The sequence below is a fragment of the Schistocerca piceifrons genome, chromosome 1 (assembly GCF_021461385.2).
Source record: "Schistocerca piceifrons isolate TAMUIC-IGC-003096 chromosome 1, iqSchPice1.1, whole genome shotgun sequence".
Lineage (NCBI taxonomy): Eukaryota > Metazoa > Arthropoda > Insecta > Orthoptera > Acrididae > Schistocerca > Schistocerca piceifrons.
Genome location: NC_060138.1, coordinates 242,895,250 through 242,918,898, shown reverse-complemented (window position 1 = coordinate 242,918,898; position 23,649 = coordinate 242,895,250). Strand labels below are relative to the sequence as shown.

Sequence of the window (23,649 nt, the reverse complement as noted above, 5' to 3'; positions counted from 1 at the left end):
CGCTTTTTAGGCAGTACTGTACAATTCGAAAGGGCCGTGATGGTGCTTGCGAAAGGATACGGACGATAAATTTCTTTATCATAAGTTGCTGAATTTGGATAATACATCTATCAGGAGCCCCACTTCATCGAACATGCGCATTACCCCTTGTAAAACGAAAAACTACAGGTATAGCCTTCGGCGGTCCATGTCAACTTCAATAAATACTTTTGAACAAAAGTCTGCATCATTCTTTGAACTGAAGTAACAACGTTTCTACTAGTTTGCATCTTCGTGGCCAAGAGGTTGGCCAGCCTTACATATTGTGCTCTAAATCAGTTTTCAAGTGACAACTAAGTTCAATCCCTTAAGAAGTCAATGAAGAGTTTAGAGCTAACAGACTCTGGAAAGGCATGGTTATGTGAGAGGCTATTGTTTGCGCAGATAATTGGTAGACTACAATATTTTTTGGTCTACATTACTTGGGATTTCAAATTTTCTATTAAATTTGAAAGACCAGCTTACTACAAATTCTTTGACCTCGCTTAGTAGGTGTTTCAAATTTTATTGTGTTCGATAATTACCAAATCTAGTGAAAACTGGATACCTTTAACTGCAACAAATCTTAGAAAATGATACTAATGCCAGATGTGGAATTGCAAGAGCATATCTTCTGCCTGAGGAGAATATTTCTTTCAGTTAGGTCTGTGACGAAAGGTCGTTTCTCAGCCTCAAGATTTAGGAGGTTGTTTTAAGATGCAATAGAAGAACCCTTAAATAATGGAAAATCTTTCAATGCCAGCGAACGTGTTACATTCGGGATGTTTTTACCAGCAGCTCAAACAACAATAAGTGAAAGAAGGATTATTTCGACAGGTAAGGATAAGAAACATTATTCTTTCTGCTGATTTCCGAGTGTAGTTCATTTGGATATTTTCTAGAAAATTACAGACACATGCACAACTCAAAGTGCGCTCTGAACAACCTGGGAACGACGTGTATAGGTGCTGGTCTTGTGAACCGACAAGCTCTCTAGTTGTGCCGCACGGAGTCATCTGCGTCTGGGGGACCGGCGACGCATACACGATTCCTTAGCTACTCCTACAAAGAGAAAGCTACTGGTGTTGAAATGAGTTTTCGACGACTATCAGTAACATGTCAAAATATTTACTGGATGTATATGACATGTTTACCACTTTTATTTGCACATGTCGACGTGCCTCTATTACGGCAGTGTAAGGAGATATTCTACTGTGCAATCGAAATTTACTTTAATCGGCGTGTCAAGGAAACCTGTCGCTGTGTGACCCCAGTAACTTTAAATTTCGTCCGCAGGACGTTTATAAGGTTTGTTCAGCAGGGCATTCAAGAAAACGGACACTCGTTTGAACACCTGAATATTTCACCACCGAAACATCCATCTGAACACAGTCAATTCTGTACAGCATATTTCATCAACGCTTAAAATTCTGAGTGTTCCTAGCACCGTACCTAAAATTGATATAAATTTCATTTAAATGCAGTTGTACACAGTTGGGTTAAATATGTCAGCTAAATAATTGGAAAATAATGTTTTATTTCAAAAATTTCAAGTCATTCTTGTAACGTTTTGTAATATAACTAAAGAAACGGTTTTCATAACTCATTAAAAATAATAACATTTCTTATGATTATCTACTTTCACTCATTATCTTACAACATGCATAGAGAATATATATTTTCCAAGATGTTACTCCAGGCGGGTGTAAAATGAATGTGCGCAAAGGAAAACACTGAACGCGAAAGTGAAGATTTGTCTCAGTCCGACTACCCCTGAAGCAGATCTTAGGATCTGCTAGTGGTGATATTATCTCTGCCTTCTTGCTCTTTGACATATAAATTACAACATCAACATTATTGAATAATTAAGGGAACTAGTAACTACAAATGATAAATGCCGTTTCTGCTTATACATTGATTGTGGACTGAAATCCCTTTATATATTACAAATGTTTATATATCAATGACCAATGGACATAAAAAAGTACAAGTGGATTTCCTAACTAATATGATTGATCAATTGACAAAATCTGCCCCTTTTTGTGGCTACGTGATCTAATATAAATAACGCTAGATGACTGACATCACCTATGTACCAAACACTAGAAGAGACTACTTTCAAATATGATCTACAATGTTGTGGAACCTCAGTTGGAATGAAATTTACGTCATCACAGATGTTTAGCTTTATAGCCCTAATAAACCGAAGCAATTAGCAATATCACCATATGTACTGCGTCCGGTGGGTCGGAGTGATGGTTCTCGTACATATCTGTAACAACGGAAGAACTCCAGCAGCAAAATATAAAAATAACCCTCATTCAAACACTATGACGGCAGAAGACGGTCCTCTGACTAGTATACTCTAATACTGTCTTCCCCTCTCTGTGTTCTACAGACGAGAAATGCGAACTCCCTGCCACAAGGACGAAGTTCAGAAAACATCTCAACGTGAGCATAAGAAGTGCTCTCAATTACGACTGCCAACCTGGAGGCGAGGTCCTGACTCGTATAAGTTCGCAACAGTACAGTGTCTAACCGTACTAACTATAAAATCTCCTGAGAGCAAAGACAGCAAGTCCGTCTGTACCAACAAAAGCTGACACTGAGCGACCATCAAACACGGGTGCTCAAAATGGAAGACCACTTTCTCTCCACCGCTGGCCTCCCAGTAAAGCTCGACTCCCCTCCCTCGTAACTGCAGAAAGCGAATCATATTCTCGAAACTACGGAATATTCTCCCTCTATACAAATTCTTCCGAACGCCGACCAACCAAATTTTATCCTTTTGACGTCCAGCGCGGAGGAAAGTTTGAGAGGAAATACCTATCCCCTTTAATTAGGAATACATACAATGGTACGCTTCTCAGAGTAAATATCCTTAGAAATATCCCAGCCTGCGTGGTTTCCGAGGTAACGCTTCCTCGTTCCTCTCTGCTGCGTCCAAGATTTTCAGAGTTTCCGAAGTATTATCCCGTTATCCTTCAGGCCCCACTACAATACCGGCCGGCCGCCGCTGTATTTTGCTTCAGCGCTCAAGTGCCCCTACCGTCCATCTTGGCTATTTTCTGTGTCAAGCAGGACAAACACACCTGTGTAGGCTCTTCCACACAGGGCTTGAGTTACGCCCGCCGTCTTATTTCCACTGGCGTTCCAACCTCTACTAGTATAGGCAATCATTCATTACACCGTTTTGATAATAAAGATAGTCTGCCACCTTCCATACAATAATTACAAGGTGTACATGACAATGTCAGTCTTCTTTAAATATTCGTATACACGATGTACAACCTATCAAATGATACCTAATCGGCCGGCCAATGTGGCCGAGCGGTTCTAGGCGCTACAGTCTGGAACCGGGCGACCGCTACGGTTGCAGGTTCGAATCCTGCCTCGGGCATGGATGTGTGTGGTGTCCTTAGGTTAGTTAGGTTTAATTAGTTCTAAGTTCTAGGCGACTGATGACCTTAGAAGTTAAGTCGCATAGTGCTCAGAGCCATTTGATACGTAATCCGGTTGTAAATCGCGGCAAAGTATGGATATGAGTGCTTGTAAGGTGCCAAATTACAGCCACCTTACAATGTACATTCTGTTATTGTGTCTTTTCCTTACAGGCATGATCTTGTTCAATATAGTAGCTGCAGTGCTATCTGAACGTGTTGCCTCTAGGGTACAGGAGTAGAAAGTGATACATTGTAGATCATTTTAGTGAATCAGTTGATTAGCCTGGTTAGCTAAGTACGCCCTAGTACAGTTATTGTCGGGTAGAAGCTAATTTAACTTTTCCTTGATATCCACTTGTAATGTTAATCACAAGCGGAAACACGTAAAGATTTTTGTCTTGAAGTGGAGCTCACTTTATAGTCATGCTGAAGGAAACAACGGACGTGTTTTAGCTTGAGCTCTGTTGCATATTATGGTTGCTCCATGTGAGATAAGCTTATTGTATATCTGTTGGGGTATCATGCAGTTTTTATTTATAGTATCTTGACATTCCTGAAATTGTTATTCCCCAAGCTGAGTGCAGAGACTTAATATTTGCAAGTGGTTGGAAAATGTTGTTTAGTAAAGGGAATATTAATTATAAGACTATGCTTGTAGAAGCCCCCACAAAATCCTGCGCCACAGAAAATACTGAAAGTATAAATACGATATTCTAGTGCCTGTATTGTTAAGGAAGAGAGTGCAATGTTCCTTCGGACATCCATGCCTACTTCTTAATAACACAATCATTGCAGTATAGTATTTATCCGACGACACCAGGCAACTACTCTCAATTAAAAATGTCGTCCCCTGTATGGAAATTACATAGCCTGTGCATGAGGACAGTTTGTGACGCAGGAGCGACGACATATGGAACTGTCGGTCTGGACGTAGGTCGTACACGGACAGCCAAAGCAGTTAAGGATACTTGTCGCGTGAATCGAGAAACACGGGTTCAAGTCTCTTTCCATCACAAATTTTCGTTGTCATCTTTCAATTGTATATTGGAGGGGTGTTAGAATTAGCAACTGCGAATACATTTCATGAACGTGTCTCTCATTTCGAGAAAACTTTCGGCTACAGAGTCTTCAGAGACCCCGTTATATAATTTTTTTCAAGACATCACTCATACCACAGGGTAATCGTAGGTTAATGCTGTACGCACACATAGAGTAAAAACATAAATACTCTGCAGTTTGTTTACGGTTTTGTTTAACGAACGCAAATCTTTCTACAAAAAGGCAAATACCATGTCAGTAATCTACGTAGCACACTCTGATATTTTTTACTAGTTGCGATTTTCAAACAAAACATAAAGAAACAGCACAGTTTTATAGTAAAACTTAAGTATTTTTAAATCATGCTTCCAGGTACGTGCAAGAACACAATCGTTTCCAAACACCGATGTGATAAATGTCATAAACAATACAGTAAACAATGTTGTCTGCTTCATTTGTCGTGTAAGAATGAAATCATACTAATCTTTCGCGTCTGGACGTGACTCTTTCTACCAGCCTAGTACCTTGGTAGTTGCTCTTCTCGAATAGTCGGTCTAAAGTGTGCTGGAGATAAACAGTAATAGTTACATGACGTGAGAAGGTTAAATATTAGGCTCAATTCTGATGGTGACAGCATGTAAACGTATATCACTAGCATATCCAAAACGTAGCATGCTTGTATATTATTAAATGATTTTTCTTTCTGGACGAGGGACAATAGCCAAAGAAAGTTTGGTAAATCCCGTATTATATATTTTTTGAAGCGATAGCTCTATATAATTCTTGAATATGGGAGGGATATAACATGAGAGTCAAGTAGTAATAAAACGTGGAGGTAATTTATTTTAAGGAAGGATGATAGTGTCACTATCATAGCATATAGTAACAGAAGAAAGAATGAATAATGGGTTAAATCAGTGACGAATCACAAAGAAACTTACTCATTTGGTATACACTCCTGTGAGGAAAGAAAAAGAGACCAAAAAATAAAAATTCAGATGCTTTCGTTAATAATAATAACAATAATAATAATAATACTAAGAAGAAGATGAATTGTGTTAAGAATCTGAAGATAGAGAGGAGAACGGACAGTAGTGTAGCATATCATGCAAACATCAGAAGCTACAACGTAACACTTGAAAGGAAAAAAACGACCAGTACTTTAAATTAAATACTTTTATTTCATTTAAGATATAACGTTGTTCTTCAGCAATGCACTTACGGACATAACCACAACGTGCAGAGAATGTATTTACAAATTACACAAGTTGTAGGAGAACCAGTCATCCTGGGGAAGTACGTAAAATGCGTGAAAGTAGCCGAGCAGAACTAGAAATCCTAGTATTAAAATCGTAATGAATTTATTAATTCCTTACTGAATCTGAACCAAGGACCTTGCCATTGGTGGGGAGCCTTGCGTGCCTCAGTGATACACAGAGCCGTACCTTAGGTGAAACCACATCGGAGGAGTATCTGTTGCCAGGCCAGAAAAACGTGTGGTTCCTGGAGAGGGGTAATAGTCTTATCAGTAGTTGCTGGGGCAAATGTCTGAATGACTGACTAATCTTGTCTTGTAACGTTAACCAAAACGGCCTTGCTGTGCTGATGCTGCGAAGGGCTGAAAGCAAGGGGAAAATACAGCCGTAATTTTTCCTGATGGCATCCAGCTTTACTGTATCGTTGAAGGTTGATGGCGTCCTCTACGGTAAAATACTCCAGTGATAAAATAGTCACCCATTCGCACCTCTGGCTGGTTACTTCTCAGGAGGATGTCGTTATCAGGAGCAATAAAACTGGCGTTCTATGGATCGGAGGGTGTAATGTCAGATCCCTTAATTGGGCTGGCAGGTCAGAAAATTTAAAAAGGGAAATGGATAGGTTAAAGCTAGATATAGTGGGAATTAGGGAAGTTCGGTGGCTGGAGGAACAAGACTTCTCGTCAGGTGAATACAGGGTTATAAGTACAAAACCAAATAGGTGCAATACAGGAGTAGGTTAGGTGACGTATAAAAAATACGAGCGCGAGTGAGCAACTACTAACTGCATAGTGAACGCATTATTGTAGCCGAGAAAGACACGAAGCCCATGCCTGCCACAGGAATATAAATTTATATGCCAAGTACCCCTGCATACGATAAAAAGACTGAAAAAATGTATAATGCGATAAAAGAAATTATTCAAATAGTTAAGGGAACTGAAAATTTAATATTTACGAGGCACTGGAATTCTATAGTAGGAAAAAGAAGCGAAGGAAAAGTAGTAGGTGAATATGGAATGGGGGTAAGGAATGAAAGAGGAAGCCGCGTAGTAGAATTTTGCACGGAGCATAACTTAACCATAGCTAAAACTTGGTTTAAGAATCATGAAAGGTTATGTACGTGGAAGAGGCCTGGAGACACTGGAAGGTTTCAGATAGATTATATAATAGTATGAAAGAGATTTAAGACCCAGGTTTTAACTGTAAGATATTTCCAGCGGCAGATGTGGACTCTGACCACAATCTATTGGTTATGATCTGTAGATTAAAACTAGAGAAATTGCAAAAAGGTGGAAATTTAAAGAGATAGGACCTGGATAAACTGAAAGAACCAGAGGTTGTAGAGAGTTTCAGAGAGAGCATAAGGAAACTATTGACTAGGAGAGCGGGTAGAAATACACGAGAAAAAGGCTAGGTAGCTTTGAGAGATGAAATAGTGAAGGCAGCAGAGGGTCAAATAGATAAAAAGAAGAGGGATACTAGAAATCTCTGGGCAACAGAAGAGATATTGAATTTAATTGATGAAAGTAGAAAACATAAAAATGCAGTAAATGAAGCAGGCAAAAAGAAATACAAACGTCCCAAAAACGAGCTCGACAGGAAGTGCAAAGTGGTTAAGCAGGGATGGCTAGAGGACAAATGGAAGGCTGTACAGGTATATATCACTAGGGGTAAGATAGATACTGCCTACCGGAAAATTAAAGAGAACCAGTTGTATGAATACAAAGAGCTGAAATGGAAAACCAGTTCCGAGAAAAGAAAGGAAGCAGAAAGGGAAGGAGTATATAGATGGCTTATACAAGGGCTATGTACACTCCTGGAAATGGAAAAAAGAACACATTGACACCGGTGTGTCAGACCCACCATACTTGCTCCGGACACTGCGAGAGGGCTGTACAAGCAATGATCACACGCACGGCACAGCGGACACACCAGGAACCGCGGTGTTGGCCGTCGAATGGCGCTAGCTGCGCAGCATTTGTGCACCGCCGCAGTCAGTGTCAGCCAGTTTGCCGTGGCATACGGAGCTCCATCGCAGTCTTTAACACTGGTAGCATGCCGCGACAGCGTGGACGTGAACCGTATGTGCAGTTGACGGACTTTGAGCGAGGGCGTATAGTGGGCATGCGGGAGGCCGGGTGGACGTACCGCCGAATTGCTCAACACGTGGGGCGTGAGGTCTCCACAGCACATCGATGTTGTCGCCAGTGGTCGGCGGAAGGTGCACGTGCCCGTCGACCTGGGACCGGACCGCAGCGACGCACGGATGCACGCCAAGACCGTAGGATCCTACGCAGTGCCGTAGGGGACCGCACCGCCACTTCCCAGCAAATTAGGGACACTGTTGCTCCTGGGGTATCGGCGAGGACCATTCGCAACCGTCTCCATGAAGCTGGGCTACGGTCCCGCACACCGTTAGGCCGTCTTCCGCTCACGCCCCAACATCGTGCAGCCCGCCTCCAGTGGTGTCGCGACAGGCGTGAATGGAGGGACGAATGGAGACGTGTCGTCTTCAGCGATGAGAGTCGCTTCTGCCTTGGTGCCAATGATGGTCGTATGCGTGTTTGGCGCCGTGCAGGTGAGCGCCACAATCAGGACTGCATACGACCGAGGCACACAGGGCCAACACCCGGCATCATGGTGTGGGGAGCGATCTCCTACACTGGCCGTACACCACTGGTGATCGTCGAGGGGACACTGAATAGTGCACGGTACATCCAAACCGTCATCGAACCCATCGTTCTACCATTCCTACACCGGCAAGGGAACTTGCTGTTCCAACAGGACAATGCACGTCCGCATGTATCCCGTGCCACCCAACGTGCTCTAGAAGGTGTAAGTCAACTACCCTGGCCAGCAAGATCTCCGGATCTGTCCCCCATTGAGCATGTTTGGGACTGGATGAAGCGTCGTCTCACGCGGTCTGCACGTCCAGCACGAACGCTGGTCCAACTGAGGCGCCAGGTGGAAATGGCATGGCAAGCCGTTCCACAGGACTACATCCAGCATCTCTACGATCGTCTCCATGGGAGAATAGCAGCCTGCATTGCTGCGAAAGGTGGATATACACTGTACTAGTGCCGACATTGTGCATGCTCTGTTGCCTGTGTCTATGTGCCTGTGGTTCTGTCAGTGTGATCATGTGATGTATCTGACCCCAGGAATGTGTCAATAAAGTTTCCCCTTCCTGGGACAATGAATTCACGGTGTTCTTATTTCAATTTCCAGGAGTGTACTTGAGGGCAATATTATTGAAATCGATGAGGAAATATATGAAGGTGAGATGGGAGATATGACATTGTATGAAGAATTTGACAGGGAACAGAAAGACCTAAGTCGAAACAAGGCTGCGAGAGTACAGAACATTCCATTGAGATTACTGATATCCTCGGCAGAGCCAACCCTGACAAAACTCTACCATCTGGTGGGCAAGATGTATGAGACAGGGGAAATACCCTCAGTCTTCAAAAAGAATATGTTAATTCCAACTCCAAAGGAAGAAAGTGTTGACAGCTGTGAAAATTTGCGAACCGTCAGTTTAATAAGTCACGGCTGCTATATACTAACAGTTTGGATTCCGTAGAGCCAACCCTGACAAAACTCTACCATCTGGTGGGCAAGATGTATGAGACAGGGGAAATACCCTCAGTCTTCAAAAAGAATATGTTAATTCCAACTCCAAAGGAAGAAAGTGTTGACAGCTGTGAAAATTTGCGAACCGTCAGTTTAATAAGTCACGGCTGCTATATACTAACAGTTTGGATTCCGTAGAAAGGTTGGAACATGTAAGGCAATACTGACCCTACTACTCATCTTAGAAGATAGATTAAGCAAAGGCAAACCTATGTTCCTAGCATTTGTAGACTTAGAGAAGGCTTTTGAAAATGTTGACTCGAATACTATCTGTCAAATCCTGAAGGTGGCAGGGGTCGAATACAGCGAGCGAAAGTCTATTTACAGTTTTTGCAGAAACCAGATGGTAGTTTTAAGAGACGAAGGGGCACGAAAGGGATGCAGTGGCTGAGAAGGGAATGAGACAGGACTGTAGCATATTCCCGATGTTATTCAATCTGTAACTTGAGCCTGCAGTAATGGAAACAAAAGAAAATTTCGGAGTAATAATTAAAATCCACGGAGAAGAAGTAAAAATTTGAAGTTTGCCGACGACATTGCAATTCTGTCAGAGGCAGCAAACGACCTGGATGAGCAGTTGAACGGAATGGACAGTGTCTTGAAAGGAGGATATAAGATGAACATCAACAAAAGCAAAATGAAGATAATGGAATTTAGCTTAGTCGACTAAAATCTGGTGATGCTGGGGGACTTAGATTAGTAAATGAGAACTTAAAGTAGTAGATGTGTTTTGCTACTTGGGGAGCAAAATAACTGATGATGGTCGAAGTAGAGAGTATATATAACGTAGACTGGCTATTTCAAGGAAAACGTTACTGAAGAAGCGAAATCTGTTAACACCGAGCCTTATAGATTTAAGTGTCAGGAAGTCTTTTCTGAAAGTACTTGTATGGAGTGTAGCCATGTATGGAAGTGACACATGGACGATAAATAGTTTAGAGAAGAAGAGAATAGAAGCTTTCGAAATGTGCTGCAGAAGCATGCTGAAGATTAGATGGGTAGATCGCGTACTTAATGAGGAGGTACTGATTAGAATTTGAGAGAAGAGGAATTTGTGTAGGTTATTCGTAATAAGAAAGGACTTTAGGTGGAACAGACGTCTTTCACGGGACCGAAGTGGCCGTAACCCTTAAAGATTGTACTCGTGTTTTCAAGTACATATCAACTAGACTTTTTGTTTTTCGTTTGTCGCTACAAATACGTTTCCAGATAGGGAACACTTGCTTTAGCGCTCCGTATAGAAGCACGGTTACAGGTTGCTGACAGGAGAATGTCTCTGTTCAGCGTTACAACAGGTCCCAAAGAAGGAAAAAGATATTTTCTATATTTTACTAATGCTAGGAAGACGCGTATGTTTATACACACTTCAACTCAAAAGAGTGTGTTAGTGCGGTATTGCTTTTCAAGCGAGAACTAGGTTTTTACGCTGCTTCAGGTTTTGTAGAAATGATGAACTAGATGGCACTGGTCGTGATGTTTACTCAAAATGTGACCTTCCACTCCGTCTGAAAGTAGAAATTTTTTGTGCCGTGAATGAACGAATATGAGTGCATGAGATCTCAAGTGGGTTTCCCTTTGAGGTATCCAACTGAACGTAACTGATAAATACGCAGTTAAAATTCATTAGCCTTATTCGTATGGTTTAAAAACTTGTGCATAAAAGTTTCTAGCGGAGCACAGAAGCATACCAGTTGTTAACTTCTGTCCACTGCCATTATTTAATCCACTTTGATGAAATTTCTCACGAACGAAGCAAACGGTTCAGTTCCAAGAAACGGTAAAGAGGTAATATGCCGCAGCAAATAGTTACCTAGTAATGAAAAATACCTGAATTGTTTTGTGTCCAGACAGTACACTGCCGTCGCTTTGCAGTTATATTAACATATTCGGCGAGAGTATTTGCAGAGCAGGCAGTATATGGAGAAACCAATAAATTAAGAATTGTTGAATTTCTTTACAATAAGGTCATCACTTTATTTAGATTCTGAGAGGAGTCTACGTGGCTTAGACAATGGTCAATCTTGGAATTACAAAACTACTTCCACATATGAAAAAGTTTCTACACTGCTGTTCACCAAAACATAAAGGCGAAAAATGATGGCCAATAAAGAAATTTGTAGCTCTTTTGAGGGTATACAAGATGTGGAATTTAGTGCACAGAGCTGTCACCTCTAGGAGCACCAATGACCCTACATTGGCTGGACATCGAACAGAGCTTGACTGATGGACATCATTCCATACTGTTTCATTTCTGTTACATTGCTCATCACTTGTGAGAGCTAGCGAATGCTGGTGTCCCAACCTTTTGACAACGTGTGACAGCGTTGGTGACCCCTGAGTCTGAGATGTGCAGTAGACAGCTGCGCACCTGATCCATGAGCCCTCAGTCGGTTTCCGCGTTCCGTACTAACTTCCGTCATATTTGAGCGTTCTGATGTATTTTTTGTGAGCGAGACTGCGAGTGATTGATTTCTGTTATATTCTGTGAATTTTCTCATAATGGTTGAAACATGTAGCAGGCACCAAACGGTTCATAATAGGAAAGGGACCTTATTTTTAAAGAGTACTTGTTTTTCAATCGTGAGGCAGACTCAGGAGTGCTGATCTGCAAGGCTGCCAAGGCCTAGGAATACAATGCAGCGACCTGTGGCGGTATTGGTGAACGAACTGTCGGTCACATTCTGCAGGAAACCCAGCTGTCTCAGCAGGCAACCGGAAATGTAGAATTTCGGTCTCCATGGAAGAAACGTAGCGTGCCACAGAGGGGAGCGGAAATCGACGACTTCGATGAAGATGTTCTCCATCGAAAGGATTTAGAATTTTATGAAAGACGCAAGTTTCCCAGTCAGCGAAACTGCTCACTGCAATGCATGAAGCCACTGGTTTCGAGGGAAGTGCAAGGACAATGCAAATAATATTTAAGACTTAGGATTTAAATACGGCAGGAGGAAATTTTTAATGGGGTGTGGTGATACTGCTGATGCTAGGATGGCGTTTCAGAGGTCAATGCACGGAGGAATCTCAAAAGAAACGTCGACTCTGTATTACTTGGACGAGACTTGGGTAAATCAAAATGACGCTAGAAATTTTATTTGAAAGACGACATAGGTACAAGGTGGCCTGAAAGTCACAACAGGAAAACAAGGTCGTCTCATAATATGCCACGACGGTTCCACTGCTACGGGATTTGTGCCGCAAAGTAAACCTGTATTTCGATCAAAATCGAAAACCACCACTTTATAATGAATGAAGAAACATTTCGGAAACAGTTTCAGATTCAGCTGTTGCCCTATTTTCGTCCATGTTCTGTCATATTCATGGACTTCACAAGCGATCACTCTGTTATTCTAAACAAGCCTCCCAGTACAAACACAAGAGCATGTAACAGTCTTTCATGACTGTGAAATAATAATAATAAACGACATACTGGAATCACTAACAGGAGCAGAGTTGTTGTAGCGCATTAAGATTTCAAAGGCAACAGTAAAAATTACGAAATTGATTTTATAGCAACATGGTCACTGAGCGGGTACAGGTGAAGAAATAAGGGGCAGGTAAAAATACTACGTTAAAATAACCCACATTGAAAGGCTGATCCATCAAGCAATAGAAAAAGTCGGCGTTGATGATTGGAAACCGTTTCTTACTTGCAAGAAAAATATTGCTGGAAAAAAGTTGTTAAAGACGAAGTTATGTATTCGTTAACCGTCAATCTGGCGTACATTGCGTAGGCTCCATTTGCGAACGCAGTGACAGTGAAACATCTGAAGAAAAAGGTTTGTGAATGGAATATATATTTATTTTGTAATTTGAATGGAACATTTACTTTACCTACATGTATAGAAAGTAGCTCAGAGCATAATGTCTTCCGAAATGGATACTGTATTTTCCCGATCTTGCTATTCTGACTACAGTATAACGTAGTTTAAAATGCTGTTCATCATACTGTGGATGTTTCGTATTTGATAATTTGGCCATTTTGTTAATATAGTAAGAGGCAACAGAAGGTGTAACCTGTTCTTTAAGGTACAATTCGTTATAGAATCCATTCTGCAGTGGGAGAATCTGTATCACTGGTTTTTCTCCATGTCATTATGGCTGGGAAAGATTGAATACAAATTCACTTCTGTAACGCGTATCTCATACTTATTCCGTACGCTTAATAAATTTATCACCAAACGGTTTGTAACACACCATGATTCACACCGTAGCAAGGTAGGTTAAACTTCCGCCATTAAAGCTGTTCGAAACGTAGCTGCTGTCAATGCGCTTTCAGCCGAACTGACAACGCAGCATTCCCTGTGAGTAGCGCTGCCAGATGGTGTTAACACTGTCGCCGACCATAGATGTTTTTAACGAGTGATATATATATATATATCTGGAGTCTGTGTTGGGCTTGGCTGCAATCGAAAACACTATGTATTGACAACATGAGCAAGATGCCTTTTGTGTTCACGTATTCAAAGGCGTAACAAAGGTAAGTCAAAAACCACAGGCTCTAACACATCAGAAATGTAACATCTGCTGTCCGAACTACTGGTTATGCGTACTATTCGTAACAGTGTTACGAATCCGCTGCACCTCATACAATTACGCCAAGTTTTGGACAGATATGACGATGCTCAGTGCCTCGGAGCATTCTCATACAATTACCTCCGCCATGACTCTGTTCAGAGAAGCGTGATTCGTCTCAAAAGACGACGCGCTGTTACTTCTGCGCGCCGTGCTGTTGTGCACACCACAGTTGCGGGCTTGTCTCCTCTGTGCGCTCCCACAACAATGGTTGGCTTGCTGTCACTGTATGACGCTCCAACTGTCGTCGCATTGTCTGCGTACCTCTGTTGGCTCAAAGTACCTCACGTGCCTGTGCGGCCTTGCACGATGTCGTTTCGTGCACAACTTGCATGGGACCGCTGAGATCATTATCTGCTGCATGTTTCATTTACTAATAATTTAATTTATAAATTATAGAGCGCAGCAATCAGTCATCCGTCTTTTTACAGGTTTTATTACGCAAATCCAGATTTCGGCTAGTATTCAAAGAACTGTGACTGACACCCTAACAACAGGGAACTACTGTACATCGAGATCAGAAAATAGAGCTTTGATAATGGCTAGGCACTGGCCGAAATCAGTTTGCGTAATAAAGCCTGCAAAAAGGAAGACTGATTGCTGCGCTCTATAATCTACAAATCACATAACAGTCGCTGAGCGCACCCACTTTCCGAATGGAAGGCTACGTGATAGCAAGTTAATGTTCTTTTTTCTGATGATTAGCCCAATGGTTTGTTTCATCTTTAAAACAGTTTTTCGACAACAGACCCAGCTGTCTTCTTCACGTGCTGCTAGTTGCACTATTATGCCTAGTAGCAAAAAAATGGTTCAAATGGCTCTGAGCACTATGGGACTTAAATGCTGTGGTTATCGGTCCCCTAGAATGGTTTAAATGGCTCTGAGCACTATGGGACTTAACATCCATGGTCATCAGTCCCCTAGAACTTAGAACTACTTAAACCTAACTAACATAAGGACATCACACACATCCATGCCCGTAGCAGGATTCGAACCTGCGACCGTAGCGCCTAGAACCCCTCGGCCACTCCGGCTGGCCCCAGTAGTTGCCTGGACTCCAGCTATAGTGTGAAGTATTGTTGATGTCACGCCGCAACTTATATCCGGCGCGACACCATCAGTAGCACGCAGTCTGGTAGAAGTCTAGGTGGTGACTATGCACAACTGCACAGCTCGCAGGACTTGTAGAAGTCGACCGGGTCTGTCGTTGAAATTTTGTGCACAATATGGAGTCAACCAGTCGGCTAAACACCAGAAAAAACACCATTAAATTATTACAGAATGAGGCATGTGTTAGCGAGAAAAGGGAACAAATTTATTTAATAGTATGTTATATATGTTGAAATAGGAAATTAGTTAATTTATAGTTATTGTATCCGTCTCTGCTGCAGATTGCCACATTGAATTACTTTTTTGGATCACTCAGTGATTACGTTCATAATGTGATTTAACACGGGTTGTGACAAATCAAACTTTTTTGTAAATTACACAACGAGATAAAAAGTATCTAGACACCCCAAAGAAACATACGTTTTTCGTATTAGGTACATTTTGCTATCACCTACTGCCAGGTACTCCATATCAGCGACCTCAGTAGTCATTAGACATCCTGAGAGATCAGAATGGGGTGCTCCACGGACTCACGGACTTCGAACGTGGCCAGGTGATTACGTGTCACTTGAGTCATACGTCTGTAAGCGAGATTTCTACACTCCTAAACATTCCTAGGTCCATTGTTTCCGATGTGATAGTGAAGCGGGAACGTGAAGGGACAGATATAGCACAAAAGCGTACAGGCCGACCTCGTCTGTTGACTGACACAGACTACCGATAGCTGAAGAGGATCGTAATGAGTAATAGGTAGACATCTATCCAGACCATCGCACAGGTATTCCAAACTACAAGAAGATCCTTTGCAAGATCTATGACAGTGAGGCGGGAAGTGAGAAGAGTGGTGCTTCATGGTCGAGTGGTTGCTCATAAGCGACACATCACGCCGGTAAATGCCAAACGACAGCTCGCTTGGTGTAAGGAGCGTAAACACTGGAGTGACGAATCACGGAACACAAATGGCTCTGAGCACTATGCGACTTAACATCTGCGGTCATCAGTCGCCTAGAACTTAGAACTAATTAAACCTAACTAACCTAAGGACATCACACACATCCATGCCCGAGGCAGGATTCGAACCTGCGACCGTAGCGGTCACGCGGTTCCAGACTGAAGCGCCTTTAACCGCACGGCCACACCGGCCGGCCACGGAACACAATGTGGCGATCCGATGGCAGGGTGTGGGTATGGCGAATGCCCGATGAACGTCATCTGCCAGCGTGTCTAGTCCCAACAGTGAAATTCGGAGGGGGTGGTGTTGTGGTGTGGTCGTATTTTTCATCGAGGGGCCTTGAACCCCTTGTTGTTTGCGTGGCACTATCACAGTAGAGGCCTACATTGATGTTTTAAGCACCTTCTTGCTTCCCACTGTTGAAGAGCAATTCAGGGATGGCGATTGCACCTTTCAACACCATCGAGCAACTGCTCATAATGCATGGCCTATGGCGGAGTGGTTACAAGACAATAATATCTCTGTAATGGACTGGCCTGCACAGAGTCCTCACCTGAATCCTGTAGAACACCTTTGGGATGTTTTGGAACGCCGACTTCGTACTAGTCTCACCGACCGTCATCGATATCTCTTCTCAGTGCAGCACTCCGTGATGAATGGACTGCCAACCTCCAAGAAACGTTCCAGCACATGATTGAACGTATGCCTGCGAGAGTGGAAGGAGTCATCAAGGCTAAGGGGTGGACCAGCACCATATTACATTCTAGGAATACCGATGGAGGGCGCCACGAATTTGTAGGTTATTTCCAGCCAGGTGTTCGGATCCTTTTGATGACATAGTGCATAAGCCGTAAAATAAACGGAATAGCACTGTACCAGACATCTAAGAGCGTTCAGTTGCATACAACATATTAATAAAGTCACCATTATGTGATCAAAACGAGTAAAATTTTGTGACAACTTGCAACTGTGGCTTTTAAAATTAATATGAAAAAAAATTATTCAATTGTCTCTGAAGGAAAGTTGGAGAAGGAACGTTTCCATAACACGAGTTCCCAAGTAATTCGCCAAACCTCTCCATTTTCTGGGAAGTATAAAGCAGGAGAAGCGCTGAGGATCCGTTACCAGATTCTTCCTCCGACCGACCTCTCCGGCGGCTGCTCGAGTAGAGCCTTTCTAAAGATTTACACGGAGAGCTATAAAGTGCCGACAACGAAACGGTTTCATATTTCGCCGTTCGCCGCTGCCCAGGAAGAGCGCTGCAGTCGCCCACGGAGTGCGGCCCGCCCTGCGGCGAACCGCCACTGCCGCTGCTGATGGCCCGCCTCGTTAGCGAGCTTTTGTTCCGCCTTGCCTTCGCAGCATGCAGCACTGAGCCACGGGCTAACTGCTACGCAGCTCGTTACGGCACCGTCCCTTCTCTCCTACCGTCATACTCGAACTGCAGCTAGCAGGTATTGTGCCGGCTCTTGCAGACTCTAGACGTAGGATAATGAGCAACGGATCAATGCTTGAGTAATGCTAGAGTAATAATTTACGAGGTACTGTAGGAGCACTGTTGTTGTTGTGATCATCGGTGTCAAGACTACTTTGACGCATCTCCACACACTAGAATACCCTATGCAAGCCTGTTCATCCACGACTAAGTATTGCCTAGGTGTAACCTACCTGCTGTCTCCATGCCTTATTCTCACTCCTCTACCTTTATACCCCAGCCGCTCTACCCGACTACCACCCCCCACACACTTGCCTCAACTACGAATTTGACAATACCTTCATGCTTCAAGACGCATTTTATCAAATGGTTCAAATGGCTCTGAGCACTATGGGACTTAACATCTGACGTCATCAGTCTCCTAGAACTTAGAACTACTTAAACCTAACTAAGGACGTCACATACGTCCATGCTCGAGGCAGGATTCGAACCTGCGACCGTAGCGGCATTTTATCAACTGATCCCTTCATTTAGTCAAGTAGTGCCACAAATTCCTTTTCCTACCAGTTATGTTCAGAAACTCTTCACCAGCTATGCCCTCCGCCCAACCAGTTTTCGGCATGCTCCTGTACCACTACACATCGAAAGGTATTATCTTCTCGTCTTAACTATTTATCGCTCACGTTTCCTTCCCTACACTCATCACAAATAGAGTCGGCGGCGGTGGTCGAGCGGTTCTAGATGCTTCAGTCTGGAACCACGCGACTGCTATGGTCGCAGGTTCGAATCCGGCGTTGGGCATGGATGTGTAGGATGTCCTTAGTTAGGTTTAAGTAGTTCTAAGTTCTAAGGGACTGATGACCTCAGATGTTAAGTCCCATAGTGCTCAGAGCCATTTGTAAGTAGGCTGTTTCGGTTTTTATGTTGGTAACGCCACTTTGCGCACTGTGTGAAAATCACTGACTGTGCTGTGTGCAGTCTGTGGCTGGTTAGCATTGTTGAAATATTCGTTATTGTGGTGTTGGGCACTTGGATGTCAAGAGCGCGTAGCGTTGCGCAGTTGGAGGTGAGCCGCCAGTAGTGGTGGATGTGGGGAGAGAGATGGCAGAATTTTAAGAGCGGACGATCTGGACGTGTGTCCGCCAGAAAGAGTAAATTTGTAATACTGGATATCGTGAACTGATATATATGTATATATTTGAACACTATTAAGGTAAATAAATTGTTTGTTCCCTATCAAAATATTTCATTTGCTAGCTATGCATATCAGTAGTTAGTGCCTTGAGTAGCTAGAATCTTTTATTTAGCTGGCAGTAGTGGCACTCGCTGTATTGCAGTAGTTCGATTAACAAAGATTTTTGTGAGGTAAGTGATTCATGAAAGGTATAGGTTATTGTCAGTCAGGGCCATTTCTTTGTAGGGATTATTGAAAGTCAGATTGCATTGCGCTAAAAATATTGTCTGTCAGTTTATTGAATGTCTGAGTACGTTCAGTTTTGCTCAGATTTGAAAATCAAATAACGTAGAGGTTTATCATCACAGTAATTCACAAATTTTCCTAAGGGGACGTTTCAATTTGAACCATTTGAACCATCACAGATACCTCCAGGAAAGCCTCCATAACTTTTATGCATACAGACTGAAGCGGCGAATGGAAGATTTGTACCAGGGCCAGGAATCGAACCCGGGTCTCGTGCTTAATAGGCAGTGGCGTTAGCCACTAAGCCACCTTGTCTTAGCAGTTCAGAGAGAACTGCACCAATTACCATGGCGCGTCCCACTCCTCGATCCAAATTCTCACTGCTGCTCCAGTCTACTGTAAATTCCTCCTTACACGCGAAAAGAATTGCTGAGACTCTCCATGTTCTGGAATAGCAACTCAGTGTCGAACGTAAATGGGGAAACCAGCCTGAGACCCAGGTGGAGGTGCTTATACAAATGGAATGAGACACCTTCAGGGACCTTACTGGTCTGATACAAATATGATTTTATGTACTGTATATTCATACTAAGAGGAAAACACATCTCTCACTTTACATTCACAAATTAATTCAAATTATTTTCCGTGTAGGTTAGCTCTTACTAATTAGTAACGAAACTGTGAAAATTATTTTAAACTGCCAGTACAAAATTAATCTCACACGGATCTACTTACTTATGTCCGTTTATCAAATTAAACAAGTCACCCTGCCTTTTGTTCTGTGAAATTTTGGTGATGGAAGGAAAAAATTGTACGTACTGTAAAATCGTAGATTTTGCGTTCAGTTTTGCTTAAAACCATGTATTATGGTAAATAATTGTATATATTTCCTTTTTTCTTTCTTTTTTGCCAGTTAGAAATGGAATTAGTACTTTGTACTTTCTAAAAAATAGGAAAGGTTAACTCATATCCCAGCTGTAATATTCGGTTTTGATTACTTTTTAGCCAACAAGTGTAGCCGCATTCCTGGAGCAGAGAGGACTCCTGTAAATGGACCAATTTGTCTGACAAACAATAATTTAATACAGTTTCTGTTTCTCACGTGTTTCTGCGAGGAAGTGATGTGTGTGTATTTTACTTAGTAGACTGTTGGTTACTAATGTACATTAAGATTTCTTTTGAGATAAATATTAGTGCGTATCTATGTGAGGCAACCACCGCCTGATGAGCTATGTCACATGCCTCCGCTTAAATCTAGTGTTTGTACACAGTGTAGTTTATATAAGTGATTTGCAGTTAGCGTATTTATTTCCTGAAGTAGCTTTTATGAAAGCAGCGTGTCTAGTAAAGAGTAACTGTTGATACCGCTACATTGACTTTTAGAATAGTAATTTATATTTGTTTTAAGAACGAGCAGATCTTGCGATCTTAGGCTGTACTGAGACCTTTGCATCGCTTATTTTAGTGCTTATTTATTCTCCTCTTTAACAGTTTACGTATATTCCAATCCCTGTAGGGGCACAGTCGCGTAATTTTCTATTTTGGCCCCGCATCTCGTGGTCGTGCGGTAGCGTTCTCGCTTCCCACGCCCGGGTTCCCGGGTTCGATTCCCGACGGGGTCAGGGATTTGCTCTGCCTCGTGATGGCTGGGTGTTGTGTGATGTCCTTAGGTTAGTTAGGATTAAGAAGTTCTAAGGGACTGATGACCATAGATGTTAAGTCCCATAGTGCTCAGAGCCATTCTCTTTTGCGGGCGTCTGTTTGTACTTCCTGAGTTACTCCTCACTATTTTGTTTATATTTTGTGATCTTAATCAGTTTCCTTTTCTCAGTGTGATATGGATAGGAGCTGAGCTCGTTGTGAGCAGACATAAGGAGAACTGGCTGCGGTCTGAGTTGACCAGGCTTCCGAAAGGCTTCTGGCTACTGCTCAAAACAATGGCGACATCAGGTCACTGGTGATCAAACATATGACACCCAGGTGCCGTTGCAATACCCTGGTGATCATGTTGTTACTGCGTCTTCTGGTACTCAACTTCTGACCGGTTCGTCTTCACTCGAGTGTTTGTGTCACTGGGGGGAAGGCGAAAGAGGGAACGGTCCTCACGGCTTAGTGACAAGTACGAGGTTCTATCCAGTACTGATAATACTACTGAGTCAGCATAGGATGCCTTCCTGTTGGGCCAGTGGCCAATTTTCCCGACAAGTTGCAACAAATGCAGGCAGAGGGTGTTTTAGTCATTCCGAGCTCCCACTTTAGGCATCTAATGGAGCTCTCAGAGGAATAGCTTGCAAGGCAGGAAAAATACCAGTGTTTACTCGGTATGTAATTTCGGGGATCTCGTCCGTGACTTGGGAGGAGCTGTGGCCGAGCGGTTCTAGGGGCTTCAGTCCGGAACCGCGCTGCTGCTATGGTCGCAGGTTCGATACCTGCCTCGGGCATGGATGTGTGTGATGTCCTTAGGTTAGTTAGGTTTAAGTAGTTCTAAGTTTTAGGGGCCTGATAACCTCAGATGTTCAGTCCCATAGTGCTTAGAGCCATTTTAATCATTTGGAAGGAGCTCTGCCAACGACTATCGAGCGCACTGTGTGCAGCTGGTTGCTAGTGTTGGCACCAGTGACGTCTGCCGCTTGGGTTCTGAAGCCATCTTGGTTTGATGAAGACGGCTAGCGTCACGCGTGGGGTAGACTTAACATCTGAGGTCATCAGTCCCCTAGAACTTAGAACTACTTATACCTAACTAACCTAAGGACATCACACACACCCCATGCCCGCGGCAGGATTCGAACCTGCGTCCGTAGCAGTCGCGCGGTCCCGGACTGCAGCGCCTAGAACCGCGTGGCCACCGCGGTCGGTTTTGGGTTAGAGGCTCACTATTTGTAGCATCGCACCCAGGGTCAACTGCAGTCCTCTGCCGTGGAGCAGCATGGAAGTTCTGAACAAGTGACTCAAATGACTGCGATGTTTACGGTCGCGAATTTCTCAGTCTTTGTTGTCGGATGGAGAATTGTACGGTTCCCCTTAATAGGTCAGGAAAAGGATACTAGTACAGCGGAGTACGTATAACTTGCACCTGGGAATTTTCTTGGTTAGAGAATAAAGGAATTCCCCTCCCCCCCCCCCCACCCTTTCTTTGAATCAGAGACGAATTGACGGCATAAATCGAAGAGCCAGAATGTAGTGAGAGGATGCTTGTCCTCACAACAGCAAGGTTACTAGTGTCGGCACCAGTGTCGCCAGCCGCGTAACACGGTAAATATTATATATGATATTATTAAACTGCAGAAGCATACAAGAAAAGATCCCAGAATCGCTTATTGAAGATTATAAGGCCCAGATGGCTTTAGGAGCTCAAATTTGGCTGAAACCGGAAGCAAAAAGCAACGAAATCGTAAGTTCACATTGGAATATTTATCCTATGGATAGATCAAGCGCCAGTGGTGACGGCGTATTTATTGAAGTAAAGAATTCGATAATACTCGTATCTAGCGAGGTTTTAACGGATTCCGAGTGTGTATTAATGTGGATAAAGTTAAGCATCCGAGGTCGGACAAAAACGGTAATTTCCCTACAGCATGGTCGTCCCAATCACCTGATCTTAATCGGTGTGACTTCTTGCTGTGGGGCTGTCTGAAAGATGTTGTGTTCAGTGTTCTGTTTGCAAACTAAGCTGCGTTGAAGGTGCGCATTGCTAACACATTCTGAACGCTACCCCGGAAACACTTCGATCAATTGTGGAACATACTGTTTCTCGATTTCAACTTGTTGCAGAAAACGGTGGGAAGCATATTGAAAATGTATTGCACCAGTCACACGGAAATTAATAATCCGATCTGATTTTGATTCATGCTTTTTTATGCGGTTTTTGGTCTCAGGACAATTAAAAACCAACGTGTTTGATGCTTTTTATACGGTTTTTGGCCTCAGGTAGATTAAAAACCCATGTGAGTGATGATTTTTAGTCGTTTTTTTGTCTCTGCACAATAAAAAAACCGACTTTTCCCGTCCGATGTGATATGACCAAGCGGTGGGGTATGGACTTACGTAACTAACAGTGTCACACCTGTACACCCATGCACACTCAGTAGTACAGTTTTTTTAACGTCATAAGTACACCTTAGGTATTGTTGTAGGATTTATTTTCATTTTTAGTCGACCACTATTAAATTATGAAGCTTATAGCGCCATCTATTGCTACATTTTGTAACTATTTATCTTTCTTCTGCCGCACGTTTTTCCCCTTCCCCGAAATATTCCGTTACAATATGGCGCCATTCTGACCAATGGTATTATTTCTACAGCGGTTTGAAAGATCAGCTTCAGTTGTAATCACTCTATATCTGTCGCTATACACTATCTCGACGACGTCTCCAGTACTCACGTTGCACAAATTGCGTAAATTGCAGTTAATAATTAAATCAGTATTATGCCTTTCTTCCTTGTTTGATCTTTTCTGCCCACTTCTAGTTCACAGTCCTTGATATACAAAAACACTGCTATACGCCTTTCTTTGCATTCACAGCGCCAGATTTTCACCTGGTGGCCAGAATTGGATAGCTACGAAGTTTCAGTGTGATACTATAATTACAACCCTCACTGGACCTCTGTATGTGGCTGCACTTAAATTATAACCATCCAGTATGATAAAATACATTACATACAAGCGACACGTCATTTGGCTTCCAATGTTAAATATTAAACTAACAAACAATTCCCCCTTGAGAATCGCAGCTTTGCCGTGGCGAGGAGGTATGTGCTCTCTGCGATGAC

The 23,649-nt window shown here is 42.9% G+C and overlaps 1 protein-coding gene across 3 annotated transcripts in view; it reads right to left on the bottom strand.

The window, feature by feature from the left end:
- LOC124786830 (serine/arginine repetitive matrix protein 1-like) overlaps nucleotides 1-23,649 on the bottom strand; it is a 631,128-nt gene that overhangs the window by 229,625 nt on the left and 377,854 nt on the right. The window lies entirely within an intron of this gene.